The following is a 25,836-nucleotide window of genomic DNA, read 5'->3' as shown; positions in this document are numbered from 1 at the left end:
AAAATTTTCAAGATTAGACTGTACATTTCACAGCTGCGTAAGTTTCAATTGAATATTTCCTTTTTTTTTTTCTTGGAAGTTTTTCATGCTGCTCATGTCAGATGTATGTAAAATGAACACCTATGTAAAATATAGACAACTGAATAAAAAATAATGAGATCTTAATGTAAAGGGTTTTTTTGTGTTCTTTCTTTTTCTACTTTTTCTATTTTATTTTTGTCACATAATTAAGATTTTATTCAGACACTGGTGGACTGGAAATCTGCAAAAAAGTTAACTAGAGTTACTTGTCTCTGGTAGACACTTGTGTCTAGGATCACACTTAACTGCTTTTAGAAATACCACTAATCCATTTGCCTACGGAGGTGCCTGCCAGTCTCTCTCATTTGTACAGTTTGACTAGATCCCTTCTCACAAACCCAAATGGAGTCCGTGGTGTTTGCATCCCCTGCCTCTCTCTCATATACTTGTCTACATAAGCAAATGCCTTATTTATTCAAATAAAAATCTACATATGCACATGGAACCTACTTTTCAGGGGTTTATTCTTACATTTTGGGGGTTTTTAATTAATATTTTTCACACCCTCATGACAAGTTTATGGCAGGCTCTGCATAAAGACATGACTAAACCACCCGAAACACACAGCTTTTTAGAGAACAGTAGTCAGGAAAAAGACAAATGTTGTGGAAACCTGGATAGATATCTGAAATGTTATAGCTTGGCAAATTACACTTTCTTCCAGACGTGAAAGACATTTACAAACACATATCACACGATCATGGGCAGTGCTTGTTTGGAATCAAAAGATCATTTTCCTTGTCTCATTGGAGTCTGGGATTTTTCAGGATGTCTTCAGTGAGCTTTAGACCAGATCCATACAGAAAAACCAGAAACACTGACATTCATGGGTATACAGATAACAAATGTGAAAAACACTTTTCATTAATCTTAGTGACTGTTTTCAAATCCCTGAAGTTCTTTCAGTTTTACATTTTCATTTTCCACTGGTTTCTCTCTCTCTCTCTTTCTCTCAACTTTATCCTTGGTTTCCAGAGCTTTATCTCCAATTATTTGAGGATTTTCTGATGTGAAACACCTTTCTCATGGAACTTGAAATTCAGCTTTATGGATGTTTAACAACATGAAACTGTTCAGTCAGAAACTGTATACTTGTTTGCACAATCAATGACTTTGTTGTTTAGTACTTAGCTTTTCTACTGTCTTGTGGATAGACTACTTAGTTTTATAGGCAAAAAATCAATTCACTTAAGTGTGACTCACATCTAACTATGCATCAGCTTAAAAGTAATCCCTTGCCCTCTTCCGGAAAAGAGAGCACATTTCACAAGCTAAACCTTTCTCAAAATTCTGAGTAGTTCATTTATTCTTAATAAAAGCTAAATAAATTCACTGAACTTTCATAATTCACTGCGGATGACATACACTGAAAATGTACCAGTGCCAATGACACCTAGAAAAATGTGCAGTCTTTCACCTTCTTATCCACAAATTCCTGTTTCTCAGAGCATATGGTCTTAAAACTACTTTATCTACTCACTTCCCTCTCCTACTCTATTGTCATGTGCCAGATCTCCTACATCACAGTCCTACCTAACACTACATTTACTTTTCTTCCCTTTTGCATATAAGGAAGAGCTGTGTTTAAGGTGGTTAAATGTGGTCTCATCAATATTCCTCACTTGCTATTCATTGCTACATATTTTTGCTCTGATACGACCCCTGAAACAGTCCTTTTGAATTAGGAAAAGGCAAATCCCAAGACTATCAGTCTCAAGTGACCTTTTCAAAGGAATAGGCACTTCATCTGGTCTTGAATGTTTCTCTGGCAACAGTAGCCATTCTCATTGCTTGCAAGCAGCCACATTTCCACTGTCTCTACCAATGGAACGATTTTTTTCTGCTGATTTCAGTGGCCTTAATCTGACCTCCCTTCTCTTTTCCCTCTGGTGCCAATTACTTCAATAATTTTTGGAATGGTCTCTGCAGGAAAACATATGCCAACTAGGAAAACAATGATGCTTCCAACTACTTTCCCCTCATGCTTCTAACACAAGCAGATAATCTTTCTACTGTAGTTCCTGGGTTGAGCTGTGCTTGGCAATGTTAGCACTGCCATTAGCACTTGCTTGACCACATGAGACATTCACCTAAGAAATATCTGAGAGAACCTGAGCTCATTTAAATTGAAAACACCACTTTCTTCTCCACTATTATTCAAATAAACACCGAATCATTTGCAAACCTACGGCCTAATTCTATGTCACTGAACACAGTGAAAGTTATCTCATTGCAAGAAATAGGTCAGGCCCAGCAGCCATCCCTTATAAAGTTTATTTATGTAAGTATGCACTACCTAAAGTATATTTCTGTTATGTTTGCTTCCAAGTTCTTGTACAGCCATTGTTTTTATAGAAGAATTTTACTTTTTTATCTGTTGGTCTTTCTGTTTCATTTGGGGAACTATTACATCCATTCTCTCCTTGTTGTCTATTTAATTTTTGTTTGAGATTCATAAAAGTTCTCAGACTGAGATTTTTCCTTTAAATATTGTGTTTTGAGTCACTTCAGTATCTTTCTCAGCCAGAAAAATGAACATACACAGAAAGCTGAAATATTTGCCAGTATTTGACTGGATCTTTTCAGGAATATGGTATTTGCTTAGTGTAATTAGGCAGGTCAAGCCAAGTTAGAGCTAAATTTCTTCTGCCTCCTTTGCTTCATGAATTAATTTTTCCCTCACATTCATGTATTCCAAGAAATCCTTAGATTCCAGGAAAGCGTATGTTTTGTGCTGAGCTATCTAGGTATTTATCTGCAAAGAGAAACTTTGAGATAGTCTTGAAGAGTGTGCTTGGCCTCCCTGTTTGGTAGAGAAATTGATCTGTGCTCCTTGATGCCTGTTGACTCTTCCCCTCCTGATCTGGTGCATTCTTCCAATTTCTGATACATTTTGAAAGTATGAAAGAATGACCTGTTGATCATTTTCAAAAATAACTTCAAAGCTTGGAACGTTTAAGGGTCAGTATCTATCCAAGGAATCTTCAGTGTTGACGTTGCATTTGACTTTATTATACCCTTGTATGTTGCTTTTATGTCTCTTCTGTGACACAACAACTAGCACCTATGTTCAGAATGTGTAGAAGCTCAGAAGGCGTAGCTTTCAAAGCCTAACCTGACTGAGAGAATGAAGGGCAATATTAGACAAGGTGTTATGGTGAATCATATCTTCTTTCCTTCATTTAGAGATTTTTCTCTTGGGATTTGTATTTGTGTCCGTCCTGGGTATGACAGCAAGGGAGAATGCTCTTCAACTATGGAATGGTTGCATTCTATGACCAAAAAGCAGATTGTAACAGTAACCCTCAGGAAAACACTCTAATGCCAAACCCATGGGATTAGAGAATTGTAGAGGATTTGAAAAAAGGCTACACTTCCTTCTCAATAGTGAAGCAAATACTTAAGCAAAGTACACTTACACATGTAGAAGTTACTGAATATCCAACAAAGGTGCTGGACAGCAGAGAGTTACTAGAAAAAGCACAAGGAAAAGATATTTAGCAAATAAATTAAAAATGGAAACTTGAAAATCTGGCTTAGCTGAAATTGGTTGTAAACCGAATTCAGCAAACACTTGGCAGGAGAAAAAAAAAAGAAAAAAAAAGTGACTCTTGAAACATTTAATTTTGATACTTTAACAACTGTTTTGAAATTAATATATCAATATTTAATTCTAATAGGATAAAGGACATAAAAATCAATTGGCTCATTTGGAACCTGATTAAAAATTTTGTCTACCACAAAGGAACAATAAAAAAGGAAAAAAAGGCTTTATTTCTGCAGTAAAATCTAAAGAATTAAAAGAGCAGGTTAACCTCAAAGAATTTTATTTTTTTCAGTCAATCTTGGTGTCGAAAAATCAAGTATTCAGATCAGTTTGCTTGCCAGTGTTTTGAGAACTTTCTAGCTGCCTGTTGCTTTTCACGTAAAAACTGCAATGTTGATTTTAATTTCGAAATCACTCAATGAGATTTTTCCCTCTTCTCATGCTGTCAGCTTGAGCCACATTCCTGTCATTATAATGAAAGCTTGATCCTTTGCTCTCTTTGCAGAATATATGTGGTGTAATATAGAAGCCCCCTTTTTTTTTCTTTCCTTTAGGATCCTTTGTTCATTGGTATCCTAAACAATTTGTTTCTTGACCTTCAAGGCATGTTTCAAAGCTTGCCTGTTTGCATGAATTTGTCACGGACATAAGACATATCAGGATTAGATTTGTATGATCAGGAAATATAAAAAGAAGCTTTAAGATTTATTTGGTTATATCTATTTTTTTTAAATGGTATGTGCAAGGACACATGCGATGTTATTATTTTGTGTTTCATACTACTGCTTTACATTTTCTTTTTCATTTTAACCAAAGTTTACCTAAACTTGGAATCACTCTTTTGACCAAAGAATCTAGGCAAAAATACGAGTTGGTAAAAAGCAAATTTTAAAAGTATCTAAGAGCACTGTTCAAGAACTGCTCCTTATATCTGGAGCAGTTCCAGTAAGTATTTTGCTTGGGATGCATGAGGTCTTGAAACTTGTCTCCATGAAAGAATGGTGGACTTTCAAGAAGGACATCAAAATAAGATGACTGAAATTTGAAATGTGTTACATGACTCAGTTCCAGAGGGATAATCAAGAAAAATTCCAGAACAGCAGCACAAATAGGACAGCCATTGGTGCAGATACTGAGGACCAAACTCTCTCTGTCTGAGGACACCTGCCAGGTGAAGAAAGATTGTCTGTAAAGATGCTGATTCACTATAGAACAGACCAAGAAATAGATGAAACATAGAGTAGTTAAGTGGAACAACACATATTTATTCCTTTTTTCCATCCTTCATCTGTCTTAGGGTCCAATGAAAGAATAAATATTGCTCTTCAGTCTACAGTGTTTAATTAGCTGTATCTTCCTATTGCCTGATTCCAGTCAACATTTTCGTCTGTAGATTTAGATGCACTAAGAAATAAGCCTAATTTCCAACAGTGCTGAGTAACCATAGTTGAGAGCCTGAGGTGACATATTTTGTGGCTGTAAAACAGGCCAGAAAAGGACAAAGCAAAAATGGAATGTATTGCTCACCTTTCACTGCCTGGTGGCTACCTCAGAGTGTGAGGTTATTGATGGTTGTCTCATCAGAAACTTAAGGAGGTCATATAATTTATTTATGCTCCAGTAAACAATTCTTAAACTTGTCTCAAAAATAACTGCAAAACTGGGGATTTCTCCTCCTTTCATTTTTGAGGAAGATGAGTCATAGTTTTGAGAATTTGATTAAGGCCACCTAGGTACTTTAAAAATTACTAGATTTTATTTTTTTTCCTTCCATCCTTATGTCAGTGTTTTGCTAAATGTATTGTAGACTAGGAAGCTAAACACAGGTGTTTGATATCCCTCCTCTGATCATATATAGGAATGAAGTACATTTTCAGACAAATATGTACTCTCAGTTAAACTACGGTGAATTGAACTGATTTGAGTAGAATTGCAAGATTGTACTGTTGTAAACAAAAGGAGAATTTGTCAGTTTTGCACAAAATGGAGTTCTTAATTGTATGTTATCAGCGGCTAAGGACCTGGCATGGTCTACTTCTTAGTCTTACATCTGTAATCTTACAGATGATGTTCAGAAACAGTCATTATTAAACAAATGAAATTTTATTAACCCAGTTATGAAAACTAGGCATATGAATATCTTTAATAAGGTGGGGCAGGAGGAAAAATGTGGCATTGCTGCATTTTCAGTAATTCTATTTTTCCTATTGAGAGGTCATAGATTATGGGAAGAAGAACATTCAGATCAGGTCACATAACAGGTATGCATAATCATAGAACCGTAGGATCTGAGAATGGTTCGGGAAGAGACCTTAAATATAATCTAATTCCAAAGCCCCTGTCACAGGCAGGGATAATTTCCACTAGATAAGTTTGCTCAATGTCCAATTCAGCCTCGCCTTGAACACTTCCAGGGATGGGGCATCCATATCTAAGAGAATAAAAGGAATAGAATATACAACAGAATATTGTTGCGGTGGCTAAGTCCACCCCCCAAGTTGCCCTAAAAGTGGTCTCTCCCTACAACACTGTGCTAGAAAGTTCTCCCTTTGTCTAGATTCTGCTGGCCACTGACCCTCTCCCCCCTCCCATCCCATTTCCCATTGGCCCCTGTTATGTCACTCAACCTTGCCTCTGCCCCCCAGCCCTCAGACCATTGGCTTTGGATGCTCTGCCTGCCTTTGGGAGTTTTCGGGGTAAAACTGGCACGGACTTTTGATTTTGTGATCTTGCCTGTGTTCCCTTCATGTGTGTGTTGCCATTAAACACCTCAGAATTGCATGCAGAGATCCCCTCTCACCTCTGTCTCCAGTTCAGGCACAGACTGTGTGTGAGGGGCTGTTGGTGACTGCCTGCGAAGGTGAGATCGTGGGCACGCGTAGGTGCTGGCTGAGCGCTGCCTAAGCGTGTCCATGAGGGACTCAGTAGGGACAAACGCGGCATCAATCCACCAAAGCTCTCATACAATAGAATATAAGAAGTTTTTATACAGCTCTGTGGAGAGATAATCTGTGTAATTACATTCAGGATATTTCATTTAGATATGTTTCCTTTTCCAAATAGATTTAACTTTCCTCTGTAGACACTATTTCTGCTACTGATAACCATGGGAGTACATCCTGTAACTATTTTGGTCATCATATTGATTGTGGCTATAATTGTAATTGGGAGGGACAGAAAGCGCACAATAAACTTACGGTAAGACTCTCTTAAGATAAAGGAATATTTTTGTAGTGTTATTATGTAATTGATATTCTGATTACGTTAAAATTAAAAATAATTGAAATGAAAATAACCATTTGGGATATTTTAAAGATTTTACTTTTGGGTACTCAATTACAGTAATTGTTAATTTAAATTTTGTGATTTTGGGTTTATTTTCATTTTCTCCTTTGTTTGGTCTAGGGGAATGGGTATGTATATTTGTCATGGGTTAGCAAGCATAGTCTCAGAAGTGGTGTTCTCGCAAAGGAGTGCTTACAGTTTCCCCCCATGACCTGACAGAACCTATCAGCTGGCCAGTTTGAATATGGACAATTCTTTAAGCCACTTAAAGTTGTGACCGCCTCTGTGATCCACACTTAAGAATAGACAAACTCCCCCTCCAAGCTCTCTCTCGTTTCCGGTGCTGGGACAGGTGGCTGCAGGCCCCATGCAGGGGCCAGTGGGCCCGGCCAGGCCCTGCTCGGGCCAGACCAGGCCAGGCCATGGCCATCCTGGAGCCGATGGACCCTGTTTCACCCGCGGAATCCCCCCCCACAGCAGGGCTGTGGGCAGCCAGAACGGCTCGGCTAACCCCCCCTCCACTGCGATAAGCCACATTCCAGCTGCAAGGCTGAGGTGAGATTAACCCTTTTAGTGCTGTGAAGAGCTGAAAACCTGAAGGAAGAGAAAGAGGAGATTCTTAAAGCTGAAATTCTGTTGTGAAGCTATGATATAGCAGAGTATCCTGCTGTAATTTCATGAAGATCTGGGGGGTGGAGTATTTAACTTGTAAGCAGAAGCACCTGCACTGAGATAGGCAGATGCTGACGCAGCTGTAATTTCATGAGAAGTTTGGACAGGGAGAGGTGAACCAAAGGAGGACTGTTGCTCCAAATGGGAAAGGAGAAAAACCTCAATTCCTAGAGATGCTCCCAGAGATAGTCCTAACAAGGAAGATGAGGAAGACCCTTTGCTCCCAGGGAAGGAGAAGGGCCTCTGTTCTTAGAGATGAAATGCTCCCAGAGATGGGCGAAGTGAACTTTTGTTTCTGAACGGCTCAACCTTAAAATTGTACCCCAAAAACCTCCAAGAGTGGACCCTTGAAAGCAGTTGTGGGAAAAGCTGCAAGTCGGGGGAAGGGACTCGCATGCGAGCAGAGAGACTCCTCTTCCTAAATGGACTGAACAATATTTGGAAGTGGGCGGCTCTCTCGTTGTGATAATGTGTTCATAGCATGAGCAAGAGAGACTCCTCTTCCTAAATGGACTGAACAAGGTTATTATGGAAGTGGTAAACAGACTGAACATCTGAAGGGTTGTCTTTTTACATTGTCAGTGGGAGAAGGGAAGAAGTTGGGGGGAGGAGGAGAGTTCTGAAGGTGTGGTATTTTTTTTCTTCTTTTAGGTCTGTTAATAAACTTCTTTATATTCTTTCAAGTTTGGTGCCTGCTTTGCATTTCTCCTAATTTTTATCTCATGGAAGAAAAACAGTAATGAGTATTTTGGGCCAAACCACTACACTAAATTGGTGTTTCTGCCTGGTTACAAACTCAACCTGCTACAATATTCTTCAACATATCTAGCCTTTGGATAAACAATCATTTTTAAAATATAGTTCAATTGCATTCACTTAGAAAAGGTAATTAATTATGGAATCTCCAAAGTAAAAATTAAGAGGAAAGTAAGGGAAAAAAATAGAAAAAATTACAGATTATATGGTGTTCTGTTTCCATAAACCACAGTTGTTTGTGAGTGTATATGTGTGTGCGCGCGCGCGTGTGTGTGTGTGTAGAGGAATTCACTGAATGTGATGTGACATCCAACCAATGGATCCTTTGCTTACCAATCTCAACTGAGAACTGTCTGAAATTTGGGAAATGTTCAAGACCATGAATTGTTCAAAGCCATGACGAAAAATGTCAATGCTGAATCCTTTCTGTAGAACTCTTCTTGAAGTAGGAAAATGTTATTTGAAGGTTGTACCCAGGTTTAGACATTGACCAAAGGAAGGACCAGTGGCAACTTCGTGGACTCTGCCTTCCTTGTGCTGTTACTTCACCTTTCTTTCAGGAGTACTATCTCTATCCAGACAGGGAGTCTAATGTAGAGAATCACACAGAATGGCTCAGGTTGGAAGGTACATCTGGAGATCACCTGATCCAGCTTTCCTGCTCAAGCAGGGCCACCTGAGGTGGTTGCTCAGGACCATGTCCAACTGAGTGTCGAATATCTCCAAAGATGGAGACTCCATGAAATCTCTAGACAACTTCTGCTGGTAATCAGTCAACTTCAAAGTAAAAAAGTGTTTCCTGATGTTGAGACAGGACCTTCTGTATTTTGGTTTGTGCCCATTCCCTCTTGTCATACCACCGGACACCAACAAATACAGTCTGGCTTTGTATGCCTTACATCCTTCCCTTCAGAAGGGAATTGATGAAATTCCCCATGAGTCTTCTCTTCTGTAGGCTAAACAGTTGTAGTTTCCTCAGCCTTTCCATCTGAGAAATGTTCCACAAGGGTGCCAGGAAAAATATAAGTTTTATCCTATTCACTCTCTGATCCATCTTGTACCTAGCTGCTTGCATACAGATTTTTCAGGCATGTTCCTCCTTCTACATCAATTTTTTTAAAATATAAAACAGATTTTTCTCTCAACTGAAATTGTTGTAGAAGTGCTACTGACATCTATTCAAAGTACTTATTTCTGTAACCTCTACCCTTTCATATAAAATCCCATTAAATTGTTTTTTCCTTTAAATATTGTTCTGTTTCTGATGGATGACTTACAGGCCTATGGATCTCTGCAAGGTGTTACTAGTCTCTAGGAAATGTGCTGGGATGATTCAACACTTACAGGGAGAGATTCTTTTCTTCTCCATGCCTCTTAACTCTGCCTTCCCAATACTTTCTAAGTCCCCAACCTCTGAAAGATGCTGTCCATGTCATTCCCACCTAATCCTTAATCACTTGAATTCTGCTGTGACCTTTTACTCAAGCAAACTGTGTTAGGTATGTTTCAGTCCTTTGGTCACAGTTCTGACCTAAGTGTCTTCCCCAGAGTCTGCTTCTACAAAATATAATTAACAGGTACCATGGTGTCGGCAGAATCAGTGAAGCCAAATGTTATATCAAGACAAGAAAACATGAATAGCATACGGAATGAATCTTAGAAGCTGAGAGACATTGAAGATTATGTTCAGGGGGCTGGGAGACAAGCAGAGCTCAATTGGTCAGTTTCTAAGTTTCCGGGGAGCCTATGCACAACCATCTGCAATTCTTGGGTGGATGAACTATCATTTTTCCTTTGAAAATTTGAGCCTGTCATCTCTGCAATGTCTGGAAACTGCTAAAAGTGCTAAGCAATATTTTTTTTTCAGCTGTGGTTCTTTCTGAAGACTCACCACTCAGAGAGCTCTAGGTGCTCTGCTTAATTGGTCTGTTCTTAAGATCTGATGCGTTATTTCGTTGTTCAACTTAGTTTGCTGGAAACGTCATGCTGCATTATGCTATGTTAATATTTTAAGGGTTTTGAGACTCTCTGATGGCTGTGTACCAAATATGAAAACATCTATTCATGTCTTATGGCCTGTATGTTTTGAATTGCTTTGGTTTCTCTGTCTGTATATTACTATGGTCCCTAAAAAAGTAAACACGCATAAACAAGGGATCAGTTCTAATCAGCTTCAACCTCACTGAACTCAGCCTTAACATCCGGCTTCCAAAGTCTATTTATAATTTGTTTTAGTATAATACCATTGTTGTGGGCATAATTTTTCTTGGAATCTCTGTCCTTTAAAACATCAGCATCAGTAACAACTGTGATGTCTGCCAATCCTTCTAGTGTTTGATCCTGTGCACTTTGGAGGATGTGCATAATACTAGTTATGTCTGTAAGCATATCCAACTACTGGCCTATATGGCAGTGCGGCAACACTTTCAGAGATGATAGTTCATTTAATTCAATGTGCCAGAAACTTTTTTAATATAATAAAAAAGAGAATATTTGCACTGAGATAAATTAGCTTCACATTCCTCACACCTATAGACTACCTAGTGGAAGGAAGATGAGACTATTCTTTAATTTTTGCATTCCTGGTTCTCTTCAGATTCCTGGAATGACTATCTGTCTGCACTTAAGGATGGTCTCACTTTATATTCTGACCAGTTCAGTAGATTGTATTGCTCTTCCTGCCTATAGCAAGTGATGCTTCTGTCTGTCAGATGAAAGTTCCAAGCTACAAACAGCACTGTCTCCTGTTTTATGACAGCTTGCATTTCTGGACTGGCCTCAGATAGTTTTAGTGTCATCGTTATAACACTCATATTTCTCTGCTTATCAGTATTGCTAGGATTATATTGTGTCTGGCTCCACAGTCCATCTGGAATCAAATTGGTCATTGATCTAATATTGCAGTTTATCAGTGTTGCTTGGATTACATTGCAGACAACTCTGTGTACCAGCTGGAATTGAATTGGTCATTAATCTAATAACATCATTGCAAATGTGGCAGTTGAAGGCTTGTGTCCTTATGCAGTTTCTGTGTACTGGATGTCTTTACATTTGCTAGTCAAACTGCAGTTACCTTTTTCAATGAAGATCTCTGCTCAATCACTGTTTGCATTTTCCTTTTTTCTTTCATTTCAGAAATCACTTTAGGACAAAAAGTGGTTCTGATTCAAAACCTTAAGGTCATAACTGAAAGACAAGACATTGTTCTACTCCTTTCCATGTTATTTTCCAGTGTAATGACCAGACTGAGAAAACTCCTTTGTTTCATCTAATATTAATCAAAAGTTACCCACTAAAGTAAAATTTTAAAACTTGCTGTCAGGGGTATGCATTTTTAGACAGCTGTTAATCCCGCTTGCCTTTGACTGAGAGTGAAATTATTCACCCAGCAGAGAAACTTGTTTTCTCCTCTAATTACAGATGGACAGTTAGAGTATGTCTAATTTTTACGTAGCTAAAATTTGATGTGATGAATTCTATGTTCTCTTTCCATGGTTCCTTTCATTTAGCCTATGTGTTTATTGTAAGTCCCCAGCTTCTTAGGTTTGTTTCTCTTGCTGGACAGTACAGTCTGCTCTGCTCTGGTGAAGCATTCGCTATTGCTATTGATACCTTCCATCACCTGGAGTTTCTTGTTCCACAAGGGAAAAATATTTCTTAAAACCCAGATATTTTAGAGAGTTATATATGGATGTCATAGTGCTAAGATTTGTAATATAGCTATCTTGTGCATTTAAGTTTCAAGTAAAATCTTCCAGCTCTGCAGTCTTCTTCTGTCTGTGATCAGTTGTTATTCAATACCATCATCAACTGTTTCAGTATTCCCTTCAGTATTTCAATGAACAGTTTCTCATGTTTTTTTTTACCTCAACCCCAGGCCTCCCATAAAGGAGATTTGCCTTAATTTCTCTCATATTTATTCACTGCATTGAATTATTTACTCATTTGGGCATGGCATTCTCCATACAAATGTGGCTTCTTTTAAAGCTCAGGTTATGATGGTCTCTTTCCTTTCTCTGCCTTGTCTGTGTGTTTGTCTTAATAACCTGTTGAGACTATCGGTACAAGCTCTGCCATGCTCCTAAATCTGAACTAGTGCCTTTTCAAGACAAAACATTGGAGAACAATCTAAAATGCAGCTGCCTTTGCAGCCACATCCACATATTTTATGCTTCCTCTGTCCTCCAAGAGCACTCCAGTAGATCTTTTTTTGCCATTATGGGTAAGAAAAGACTCTAGCTCTGCTCTGCACCGGGAGAGATTGGAAACACAGATCTAGTAATCTCTTGAACCATTTGTCAAGTATACATTTATCCTGCATCGTTTCTTTTTAGAAACAAAGCCTTATCAAAATGACATTATATAGCCAATTAGTCCAATGGACTAGAATTTGGTTTTTCAAATGAAATGGCATTTCTGTCTCCTTAAATTTTTAAGTGCTTAATTTCTCACAAGAAAGAAAAATCATAAAGAAGAAAGGAAGTGAAAGGAAAGTTTTCTCCTCCATCTTGGTAAAGGAAAAGAAATAATTCATTTTTTTGCTTATCAGGACAATTTTTTCCATCACCTCAGTATCTCAGGCCATCTCGGTCTCCAGCTGACAAAACAGTGTCTTTTGGGAGTAAGACTGAATCTGTAAAAAAATCTGTTGTTGTAATAAATAAAAGTGGTGTGTATTAATTATAATTCTTTACATTTTAAATTTTTTTCTGTGTTTTTTTTAAGTTTGTTGCTGTTCTCAGGGAAAATGTTCTAATTAACAATAGATCATACTGATTTCCCCCTCTTTTCAAGTGGTTTTCTAACCTCTCTGTAAGTGTATTATTGGCTATTATAAAGTTTTAGTATTAGCCAAATAGGGAGAAATATTTCTCTTGGTTTCTTATGCCTCGCCTGTTTTTATTTTTCTGTTTATTTTTCACTGTTCATTAAAAAGTATTATTTATCTCTACTATGGGGAGCTTTCCCAGAACACCAATGGATATGGTAATAACTATTGGGAATCCATAGGAAAAAAATTAGAACTAAAATTGTTAACATTTTCCATTTGACTTTTTCTGGTTGTTGTTTTTAAACACTGCCTTTAATTTGTCTTCAATGACAATAACATTATATACTGGAAGATTCAGATATGTGCCTTCAAATACAAACGCTTCAGAAGGGCAAAGAAGACAACTCCACTTATGTGGCTCAAGAGTTGTCTCCTTATTACCAAAATGGGTAAATAGAACTTGAATCAATATGAAAAAAAAAAAAAAAAAAAAAGAGTCTGGCTAGAGTTGTTTCCCTCAACTAGGAGTCGAGTTAACAGGTGAGCTTGTGAAAAGATGAGTACCACTGTGGAACAGTAAGAATGAAATACTGCTCCAATAATGGTAAAGTTAGAACTCTCAAAACCCACAGTGGTTTAAAGATATAAATTTTTAATCAAGTTGATAACTGTTCCAAAAATGAATATGGTCTAGTCTACACTAAGAGTTGGGAAAATGTATAATTTCTGATATATTTTGTCTTCTGTCATCAAAGATCATGCTGACAGCTGAAACTCTCTTGCAGTATCCGCAAATGACTCAGCACAGAGGTGGGAACTATCACCTCTACTAAGTCAACAGAAAATGATAGAATAAATCAGCTTTGGTGTTTTGAGACACATCAGTAGTTCATGAAGATTGCTTCAAAGTACAGGTGCAAGCTGAGTCAAGACCCTCCTGAAAAATTAGGTGCATCTGCGTCTGATTACAGTTTTCTCATTCTGTGTTGCTGCAAATCACCCTCTGCTCCTTAAAAGAGGACTGGAGGAGGACAGAGAAAAAAGCAGAGGAGTCAGGTTTGTCCATTTTCTATTGGAAACCTGAAGGGTAATCAGGGCACCTGGAGAACTGCCATCGCTCCTCACCTGCTGCCAGCAGCAGAGCGCTCGGACACCTGTCCTAATGAGAATCTTGTTGCTTTCAGATGACCCTTCCACTTCGTTTGCTGGCTTCTTTATAGCATGTACCTGAAGACAAGAACATAAGTCAGTGGAAAAACGACACAATTCAGGGTAGCTCCAAAACAAGCTATTGTCTTTAGAAAGATCTATTTGAAAATTATACAAGCAATGCATTGCACACAGTAGTGTGCAATGAAAGAGTAGAAAGAGCTCCATTGAAATGGTGATGGAAGGGCCTTGTGAAGCTGCAACCTCACTGCATGGCAAGGAGGACAACTTCCCTGCCTCTCTTCCCCTATTAAGACTTCCCTTGGCATATTTTGCTGCCACATTGTGCCATGCAGATGCTAAACTAAAGTAGGCAAATCTAGGCGTGCTTGGAGATGTCTTTGAAAAGTAACTGTAAATGGGAATCTGCTTGCTTATTCATGAGCTTAATGTTGCATGAAGTTGTCACTTAGACCATGGCCTAATACCTTGGACTTCATGCCTAGGACACTTCTTTATCAGCACAATTTATAGAAAGAAAATGAAAGAAACAATTTATTCCCATTGAAATTCTTGGTCTGGTGAACTTCCCTGAAGTTCTTCTATTTTGCTATGAGAGGGTTCCACACTGTTACTTTAAAATGAAAACCATTCAAAACTGAAATAAATTAACATTGGCATAAGAACAGCTTGGAGAACAACAACAAGCGAATGAAAAAGAGTAAGGCAGCCTGCTATGTGAACAGAAAATAAAAAATCAAGAAATCCATTTACAGAAGTAAAACCATTAAAGGCAACAAAATAATCAGACTAATGGAAAAGAAAAATCAGATGAATGTAGTATTAGTGGAAGATGAGGATGTAATTCACAAGTAAGATGAAATGTTAAGAGTGTGGATCAATATACATAAACTAACATCACAAAGTAGGCTAACCTCAAAAATTGAATATACCAAGAGAAACAGGAAACAGTACCAAAAAAAAAATAAAAGATGGAATTAGAAGAGCCAAAAGAGGGTATGGTTAACAAGAAGACACAGTGAAAACAGATTTTTTTTCTTTTATCTTAGTTCATAATGCACAAATTTCAGCCTTTTGTTCTTTGACGAAAGCCCTTCAGGATCACAGAAAGTAACTATTTCCATGTTTCTGGTGTGACTGTTCCATTCAAACTGGTAAACTGACAGCAACCTGTCAGTTACTCTTAATGCTCTCTAACTCTCTGGGTAAAACACCCACAAGATGAGGCAGGATGGCTGGGATATGCTCCATACCCATGGCAGGGTCCTGTATCCTTGCCTTTGCCATGGGGGTGTGAGATTTCACAGGCAGGAAACAACAGTCTGTGACAGTGAGGGGAAAAAGACTCCACACCATGCCATTTAGACAGGTCAGGAAGGAAAATAACAGTAGAAAATGATAACTGTGAGAAAGAAACCTGTAATGAACTAGCTTGCTTGTCACTTCAATTTCTAAGACACCATTTGTATCCTCTGATTGTTTCAATGAGTGATTAATCATGATGCTCATGCCAGTTGTTCACTTCAGGCCTGGGACAAGTGGGCACAGATCACAGGTTTAGTGTATACTGGATTCATTTTCTTAACTATGTACAGAACAAATATGTGATTATAGGATATTCCATTTTATTGCAATATTTATTTCTATACATTTCACACAACATGAAGCAACAGAGGAATCAAAGTTTCCAAAGTCCAGAAGTAAATTAGTAGCCTTGGAGAACCCGGTGACTGATGCCTTAAACCAGATCAGTGAAATAAATCTAAATTCCTGTTCTGATGAACTGCAATGCTCCTGTGTTCAGAGTAGCACTGGCACTGAGCGCTCACAGTTGGTTCGGCTGATGTCACCAAACGCTGTGAGTGCTCTGTGTACTGTCTGGCACCACTGCGATCACAGTCCTTGCAACAAATTGATGCTGTGAGGAGTTAATGATTTCTTTTCATGACCAGCGAACTGCACCCCACTGTCACTATAGCAATAATTCACACTCCCCTCAATGTCCAAAACTAGCCCAGCTAGGAGTCCCACCTCTCTGTGTATCTATATGGTACAACGATTCTGTACATATACTTATTGCAATATTATTTACATTTAAAGACTGACCCATAGAATATCCTGAGTTGGAAGGGAGCGACAAGGACTGTCAAGTCCAACTCCTATTGATTTTATTGATGGAATTTATTAGATTAAACTGAGGAAAAAAAATAAGAATTAATGATCCTTCCATAACATTACACTGAATATAGTCCCTTTGGTGACTCACTTCCATTATTTATGTCTCCCTACCTGATAGTAAAGGACTGTATACCGCTTAGCCTGTCTTTTGGTTACACTAGGTATTTCTGATTGCTGTGTGCATTGAAAAATATTTGCTTTACTGAATTTCTATACAATATGTGTATCTCTTCCTAAGGTCCTAATTTTGCTCTTAATTTTATATTGTAGCACTCTATAGCTGTGTATGATATAACAAAGAAACAGATCATCTGAAGAGTTATAAGTCATTGCTTCAATGTTTTCTCAGGTGGGAAACTCCAAAAAGTATATTCTTTGATGGTAACCATGTATAGAAAAGAGAAGGTTTTAAAATGTGTTCTCCAGGATTTGAGTGGAAAATAAACTGAAAACCAAGGTGTTTTACCATATCAAACTTGTTAAGAATTAACATATAAACAAACTTAAATATAGCGTGATGCCAAATTCATGTTTCCTAAAGCACTTAATAGTTTAGGTTCTGTGGGACTTTTTTCTTCCTCTGTAGAGAGAAAAGACTTTGGATGAATCATTTAAAAAAGAAAACAGGTTTTTTAGAATTTGCAATATAATAATAGATGTTCACAGGAAGTTAATGATAATTTAACTTTTTTCTTGGAGGAGGACAGGGAAAACCACAAAGAAATAAATGTTCTCAGAGGTATTGTTGGTTTTACAGGGAAAAAACGGAAGCAGAGTTAATTTCAACTACAAGCAGATGCACAAACTTCCTTTACAAGTAAAGATCTCTTTGGGACATCCGTAGAACTAGCTGACAGCCTGTCATACTATTCTCCTGCTTTGCCTTTCTCTGTGTTGGAGGGTGTCTCTATGTCCTCTTTAATTAGGGTGGTCTCCCTCCTAGATCAATGACTCTCAGATACAGTAATTGCTGTATTTCAAAATTATTTTTCATTTCCAGTCCTCTGTTGCCTGGCTATACTGTAATCACCAAATCAAATTAATCCAGTAATCAATGGTTCTAAAATAAATTACTGAAATCAACTTGACATGTCTAAGGTTTCAGACAAAGCCAAGAAGCAATGGCTCAGAAAATATTTTCTTTGCTGTTTGCATATTATGTATAGCTGGCAGTAACAGCTTGCATGCTCTTTCCCAGAATTGAATGAATCGTATAGGCAGGGTTTCTTTTGTTTACCCAGTGACTTCATGTTCTCACCTTTTTTTCTACATGGACGCTCAAATAAAAAATATTTTCAGGGATAAATCAGTATATGCTTTTTTGTTATGTAACATAAACTGACACCAACAACAGTTCAGATGGCATTATATACTGAGGAGGAGACGCTCAAAGCATGAGGACTTCAAATGAAAGCTGGGAGCTTAAATAAAATTTGTACTTATGAAAATCACTCTCCAAATCTGTTCATACAGAAAAATATATTTGCCGTAGCACACTGACTTAAAAATCACTGTAAGAATGTGAAGGAATTATTGCAATGCCTAATGACAAATAAATTGCAGAAACCAAAGTCAATTCATTTAGTCGTCTGCGGATATTTCTTTTTTAACATCCTCATATCTGAAAGAAACTACTACAATTATTGGGCTGTTTAATTACTTCATAACAATATGGTGTCCTCCAATTTCTTACAATTATGTGGGATAGTTGTGAGATGCAGAAAAAAGGTTAACTGATGTAATATATTTTGATTTATTTTCAGCTACCAATTTAATCTATTTTAGATAATGGTAGAAAAGTTAAATATGTGCAATAAAGATTCTGCTAAGCTAAAAGAGATAAGAATAAAAATTATCAGTAAATATCAGAATGGTTTGTTGTTTTTTTTTTTCCTGTTTCCACTATTGTAGAGATGGAGATGCTCTGAAGAAAATGCAAAACTTAGCAACATATTTAAATGATGAATACAGAAGGCTACTGATACACCTAGTTGTCTGTATTTGGCTTACAAGAGCTTAAAGGCAGGTCTGGCTTTGTCCAGTCTATGGGTGGATGGCCTCCTGGAAATCCTAATTACTGTAGGCAAGAACAAAGAACTGGATCGACTCTACAAAGTGCTTCTGTACTTGCTGAGTTAATGGATGAAAAGAAAGGGCAGAACGTGCAGAAAAGTGGGGGCTGTGATTCAGGCACCATGGAAAGCACTAGCTAACCATGAGGAATCAGCCTGAAAAGGACATTTTTACCAAAAGGCAGAGCATCAACACTATGGAAGAATCTTCTCTCCATAAGCTCAAACAGCTGTAATTCTACTGATTGTTGAAATTAAAAATACCCCAAAATTTTGAAAAGGACTTTAGAGGAATATTGAAGTGGAAGAGGGGGGAATGGGATGACTTGAAAGGCAGCATCCTGAGGATTAATTGATCTGAACTTGTCTGAAGACTCAAAAGGAGCCGTGTGAGCATTCTGCTTTCCATATTCTGGGAAGGCTTTTCTCCCCTGTGTGAGATGCAATCAGGATTTCTAGTTTTATATATTTATCTTTTTTAATTTATAATAGCCAGCCAGTACTGATTCTAATCTAATGACTTGATGAAAATCCAATGTCTGTGTTCAAAATGGTAAATTTTAGGTTTTTGTTTTAGAGGATATTCATGCTCTTGAATCTTTCTTGTCAATAAGAATGCAGGACTGACTTGCAAGAATCCACTCCTAAGTGGGTCAACAGCGAATGATGTAATGTCCAGGTTGTCTGGAACATACTTGACTAGCTGGTACTTCAAAATAGCTGTGGAAGAGGTTGACGGAAGAGTGTCATGGATAGCTAAATGAATCTGGAGTAAAAGATATGAGAAAAGTGCTAATGGTGAGGAATTTGTCATCTGGATTTGCAAATACTGGCAATGCAGAATTTCATAATTGCTGCAATTACATAAAAAACACTGGTAAAAGTGTCCCTCCTCCTGAAAATCAAGGAAAATGCTTTAAGCTAAGTGTAGGAAGAAGCAAATCTCATTAAGAAGTCTGGAAAGTTTAAGAGCATAACCCATGTTACACAGAGAATTTGTCTAATAATATTTACAACCAAAATTGTCCACTTTTCAATCAATTTAAAAGAAGTTTGTCATTCTGGGGCCCTTTTTACTAAACAGTTCTCTTCAAAAAAGCAACTCTTTGTGGGAAACCATGTGTTAGTCTGCACTGATTCAACAGTCTGTTTGTGCACACCTGCTGTTCCAATTCAAGGGCACCTGCACCCACCACCGCCCACCTTAAATTTCTCATCATACACATGTAGATGTTGATTTCACACTAAGGATTGGAGAATATATTGATTGATTTCCTGTATCAAAAATAGCGTGGCCAGCAGGACCAGGGCAGTGATTGGCACTGCGGAAGCCACAACTCAAATCCTGTGACCAGTTCTGGACCCCTCACTACAAGAAAGACATTGAGGGGCTGGAGGGTATCCAGAGAAGGGCAGTGGAGGTGGGGAGGGGTCTGGAGCACAAGGGTCTGTGAGGAGCAGCTGAGGGAGCTTGGGGTGTTTAGCCTGGAGAAAAGGAGATCAGGGGAGACCTTATCCCTCTCTACAGCTGCCTGAAAGGAGGCCGTAGCCAGGCTGGGGTCAGCCTCTTCTCTCAGGCAACCAGTACCAGAACTACAGGAAATGACTTCGAGCTGTGCCAAGGGAGGTTCAGGCTGGACATCAGGAAGAATTTCTTCACTTAAAGGGCAGTCGGGCATTGGAACAGGCTGCCCAGCAGGGTTGGTGGGAACACCATCTCTCAAAATGTTCAAGAAGTGACAGGATGTGGCTCTTAGTGCTATAGTTTAATTGATAATGTGGCGTTCAGTCAAATGTTGGATTCTATAATTTTTAAGGTCTTTTCCAACCTAAATGATTTCATGATTATATTGTTCTCAAAAATGTTTTTGTTTACTACTCATTCAAATCAAATTAAAAAAGAAGGAAAGCCTCTATTTGGGTGTTACATGCAGAGGATGGAGTTGCTGAAAAATATTTGCATATTCCCCCATGACATATTCTGACACAGTAGTTTTTCATGGCTGGTGTCAGAATGATACACGCACAATGACTGGGAAAACACTGTCAATTCCCTTGCTTCAGAAGATTCAACTGACACATCTGAAGCATGAGTAAACTTAAACACAGCTGAAAGATGGAAAAATCAAAGGGAAATCAATGCAACACCTTGTTTTGTACTTTCAGCTCTGGAGAAAGTGTGTATTATTCAGGAAAAAAAAATGAAGCAATTCCCCTGACCTGCAAAGCAAAAGAGAGCATCTCAAGCAAAGTAAGTAGAAACATGGATGCAAATTACTCTTTTTCTGATGCTGAGACAACTATAAAGGCAATGTTATTTAAGAAACATAATAGAGATGAACCATTTCTGCTCAGCCTTGGAGACAAATCTGATATAAGTAGATCTAAAAATATTTCAACAAAACTGTTTGGAGATGGGTTTTTTGTCTTGAAGTGCAAAGTGCTGGTGTGAGAGAAAATTTAGATGTCAAAGATTTGACATTTCATGCAAACTGCTAATGAAAATACATCTCCACGCAACAAAGGGTGTGGAAAGCACAAGTCATTCACTACAGAAAATATAAACAGCAACATTTTCAATACTCACTAGCCTTGTATTTTATGCCTGATCTATGCCTCCTACACCATTAAGCATTGCATACTCATTTAGTTTTCTTTAGAAAAAATCTAGGCAAAAGATAATTTTTAGCTAGAACCTGAACACCTGTACTTGATTTACTTCAGTAAAAACTGTGGTGAGAATTACAAAAGTAATTGTTCTGGTCATTGCAGAAAGAAGTGTCTGATGAAACTGATTTCAGAAAAGAATTGTTAAATTCCAGTGTTTATTTTCATAAATAATTTGTGCTTCTACAAGTCTCACAGCTTTATTTTGAGGCTGAATTGTGTAAATATGTATTTTTATATTATATATTTATGTATTTAACTGTTATTTAACCTCAATTTTTTTTCTTCACAAAATTTTCAGCTAGACATATAGATAGAGAACATCAAATGATGCAAGGAAGTATAAAAACCAAGGCAAAATTATGAGGAGCAATAAATGTCAGCAGGAGTAGCCCCAATAAAAATCAGTTTTAGATGTCATTTTTCATTAAAACTAAAGCTGAACGCTAGATGTGATTGATAACTTCTATTATCAGTTCTAAAATTTCAAATAACTTCATCTGATAGTCACCAGTATGAAAATTAATGCATATTATATTATTTCTTGCATCTGGAATGCCATTCGGGGAGGTTCCAGAAATAAAATGTAGGCAACACTTTAACTCCCTGTGGGGACCTACATATTAGAGTCACACTCTCCCTTTGGTATAAATGTATTACAAACCTGAATGAAGATAGAATAATTTCACACTTTTGAATATGTCTTCCAATTCATGCATGGAGAAGTAGCAAAAGAAAAGGTTGAGCGATGAGCTGCTCATAGTCATATATGAAGGCACAGAAAAATTCTCTGGAAAAAAAAAAAAGCCCAGAACTGATGCAATGCAGTAATGTAATTGCTCGGGATTTCTTATGACAGTTTTGTACTCTACTGTCAATGGTATCAGCAAAATATACTGGAGAACTATTTGAAACTGCAGTGTGTAATTCAAAACAACAAAGGAATGTTCCTCAAGCATTCCCCAGATGTTTCCAACCTACAATTATCAACCCTTTCTGACCCTGTTATCCCTCAGATTTAGTTTCATAATGATTGAACAAATCTTTGTAACAACATGGGAGGGTTTAATACAGTTTTAATAGGATCCAGAGGCCCTCATCAGACAGCTGTATGACTGCTGATGTGACTGATGTGTAACCTCACCAAAGAATACTCTATCAGCACTTACTGAAAGGGCTAAAAAGTATCTTTCCAGTTATGGTTAATATCACTCCAGAGCTGAACAGTGAAAAAGTTCCATGGAAAACAGGGAAGCACGTTAGTCCCCAATGCCAACTTGGTTTCTAGCATTAATGAAGAATGCTAAGGGAATAGCATCCCTTTCCTTCCACATTTCATTAGAGGAACTCTCAAAAGGCTGGAAGCAGAAACAAGAGCTTAAAGAACTTGTGCCTTGGTTACGTTTAAAGAAAATGCAAAATTATGCCTGATTCTCTGTTCTGCTTACAGTTTATTCATAATTAAATCTGACCTTAAGGCACAGTTGGAAGGAAATAAGTGTAAAAATTATTGAGCAAATATTTCTAAGAAATTTCTGTTAGGAATTCTTCCTGTTTTAGATTAATTTCTGATGTGTTTAGGTTCCTTGTGGTTGGATTTAAAAGAGAATTCTAGTTTACTAGAAAGCAAGTTCAGAGAACCCTTTAATTTCAAAGAACTCTACTAAAATAGTGATAAAAAGGGCATTTTCAAGTAGCCAGTGTAGCATAAAAAACCCTTTGTACAAACTTCAGGACATAATACTGAATACTGTTCTTTCCACAAGGCAAGAATTATCTTTTACTTCGTGTTTAATTCTCAATATTAAAAATTACGGAGAAAACTGAAAGTTTTTCAAATATTTTTTAGAAGAGGCATAAGACAGGTCATCATATCCCAAAAGGTTTTTTTAAAATATGGAGTAACTCCAGGAGAGATGTAAGGAAGAACGTGAATTTTTAAATACATTTTGCAGATCAGTGACCTTTTTCCACTCAACACCTAAGAAACTGTAGGTGTCTGACTTTAGCAGGGTCTGTGAGAGAAGCCAAATTAGAGACCTACTTTTCCTGTGCAATCAATGAAGAGACGAAGGTCTTTGGCAAAGACCTACTGGCAGATGCTATACACAGGGATTTGAAATATTTGTCCTCAAGAGTTAAGACCTTAGTTGAAGCTTTTCAAAGAAGAGCTCATTTATATTGAAAGAGCACCAGACGTTTGCAATGCACACCTCTTTGTAATATCCCACTGGTTCACCTGCCGTCTGGCATCAGCGAATAGTATTCTCTAAGAAAGCTCTTCATTTCTGTATAGAAGAAACAGGAAGATTGTTAGAAATAGCTCTTGAAATTACTCCTCAGAAGATGCTGATTCAACAAATGGAGGTATTTTAAGAGAAACTATATCACAAAAAATCTGGACTGAAAATTATTGAACTGTTTTCTTCTTTAAAAGATTGAAATGGTTTGTATATATTTTTATGAGTAATATAGCAATAAATAAAAAAGGCACCTATTTTCTATCAAATACAACATTAACCCTCTGATTTCCACTTACCTTATGCATCATTGATGTAAAGTGTTAGCAATACAAAGAAAGCAAATATATTTTAAGTCAAAGTTTAAATAAAATTTTCACCTCTGGGCCACTGTATCAACTTTGGAGTTAATTTAGCAATTTCCTACTCATTTGAAAACAGCGTCTTTGTTTTTCCTATATTTGAAAGAAAACTACCTACACTGCCTAGCTTCTATCTACAGTGTAGGTATTAGGCGTTTATCACTTTTCAAATCCAACTAAATTTATTAGTAATTTAGCATTTGAAGTATGGGGATTTCCAGCAAAATTGCTAATACTCTTCTCTACTTAGAGAAACTCTAACACTCAGCCAAGATTTTCTGAAGCTAGTGATTCATTCTAAGTTGTGAATGCACACTGGGGAAGTTTCTCTTCACTAAAAATCCCAGTTATTTCTCCTCTTGATGCAATTTTGACACTTCTAGCAATGATGAGATTTCTGGTGTTGGCTGACCACTGTTGCTCTATCTTCCAGGATAGCTAAATCCATATAGGAGAGGTCTTAAATGACAAATATATTAAAACCTCAAAGTTGTGAAACCTTTTTAGATCTGGACTCCCATCACTACGTCTTTTCTACAGATAGCATGAGGAGAGATAGACACAAGACCAGAGTGATCTCTCAGAAAAACTGGGCATTGTGTCTCATTTTTACTGCTTCAAAGTTTCAACTATTTAATCTGAGTGAACTTTACAGTTCATTTAACTATATAATTAAAATTACAACCTAGTGTGTCTACCCATTCTTAACATTTTTCCTCTGTTCTCTAACTGCTGTATACTTTGTACTTTTCCCACAATCCATTAAGCTTTTATAATTTTTCTTCTCAGCTTATGCTGGTTTTTCCTCTCTGTACAGTCACTCCAGATATTCTTCCTGTCAGGAAATAATGTATCCTAAAATTTTCTTATGACTACTTATGCTCCATTTCAGTGATAATACCCTAATAATCACTTTCTCTCAAGTGCAATACCCACAGAGTCCACTTCATATACAAATCTCGACTCCATTTCATTCCTTAACTTCAGAATTTCTGTTCCACTGATTTTGTAATCTTTCATGATCTTTTTGATTGTCTTCCTTCTACTTACTTGCTTTCCCTGAAAGATTATTATGTCTACCAACTCTTTGCAATGAAGTACTTGATTTGTTTCACCTCACACATTTGGTCCTGGTAGAGCCATTGGTGTGGTCCATTACACACAGGTGCTCCTAAATTAATTTTTTTGATGTACAACTTCCATTATTTTTTCTGCAATTTCAATTCTTTCTCACTACCTGAATCTATCCTTTCTGGTTTCAGATATCTTGTGGACACATCCTTCTCTGTTTGCTGTCTGTTGCCTCCCCTTCCTTAGCACTGAAACTGAGCTGGATGTAGATGAGTGTTGCAGTGGTCCCTCTCCTCTGGAAGGTGGATTTTTCTCAGTTTTTGCTGTCTTTTTCTCCCTCACTCATCACACACACAGTGACAATTACTTTGCCATCCTCCTGCTCTACTGTCTGGGAGGCCTTTAATATCCTTCTCTCTTTCTTTTGCTCTCAGTTGTGTTGTCTTTGCTGTCTTGTCTTCCTTCCTTCAACAAGTCTCCTATGCCCTGACAGACAGCATGTAAAGGTAATATAAAGTCATCAGTAGTTCCCTCAAGGAATCCTTTAAATGCTTTTTCTCTCAGCTGTTCAAGCCAGCCTGATGGGGTAATGGGAATCAGATGGTGATGATGTGAAGTAGGGTTTTTTCAGCTGGTAGTTTCAGCTTGGAGCATTGAGAAGGATAGAAAACAAGACAATGGATAGTTTGCCATGCTTAAGTGACTTTAGTTATGAGGTAGTCCCTCACTGAGTAATTAGCATCAAAGAGACATAAGTGAATTGATAAGCACAGTTTTGTAACAAAGGCCTAAAATATTTACTGTGATAAAGGATTCAGGATTCACTCTTTAATATCTAAATCTTTCTTCAACTCCTGCTTCAGGTTGCTATTTCTAATGCAGATAGTTTACAGTAATAGAGAGTCAACCCAGTTTAAATGAAAAATACTACTTTAGTAGGAAAATGAATGCATCACTTAGAATT

General features: G+C 37.5%; 1 long non-coding RNA gene across 3 annotated transcripts; it reads right to left on the bottom strand.

Moving 5' to 3' along the window:
• Positions 1–13,743: 13,743 nt before the first annotated feature.
• Positions 13,744–25,373, bottom strand: LOC138107382 (uncharacterized). Of its 3 annotated transcripts, XR_011149467.1 has the most exons (5): positions 24,852–25,373; positions 23,413–23,487; positions 21,864–21,989; positions 14,238–14,339; positions 13,744–14,133 (listed from the first exon to the last, which is right to left on the bottom strand). It is a non-coding gene; the product is annotated as an uncharacterized lncRNA (long non-coding RNA). The 3 variants fall into 3 exon arrangements; XR_011149465.1 differs by lacking the exon at positions 21,864–21,989; XR_011149466.1 differs by lacking the exon at positions 21,864–21,989 and having other exon boundaries at positions 25,039–25,373.
• Between the last annotated feature and the right edge of the window lie 463 nt (positions 25,374–25,836).

Source organism: Aphelocoma coerulescens, chromosome 3 (assembly GCF_041296385.1).
Source record: "Aphelocoma coerulescens isolate FSJ_1873_10779 chromosome 3, UR_Acoe_1.0, whole genome shotgun sequence".
Classification (NCBI taxonomy): Eukaryota; Metazoa; Chordata; class Aves; order Passeriformes; family Corvidae; genus Aphelocoma; species Aphelocoma coerulescens.
This window is presented reverse-complemented; position numbering and strand designations above follow the sequence as displayed.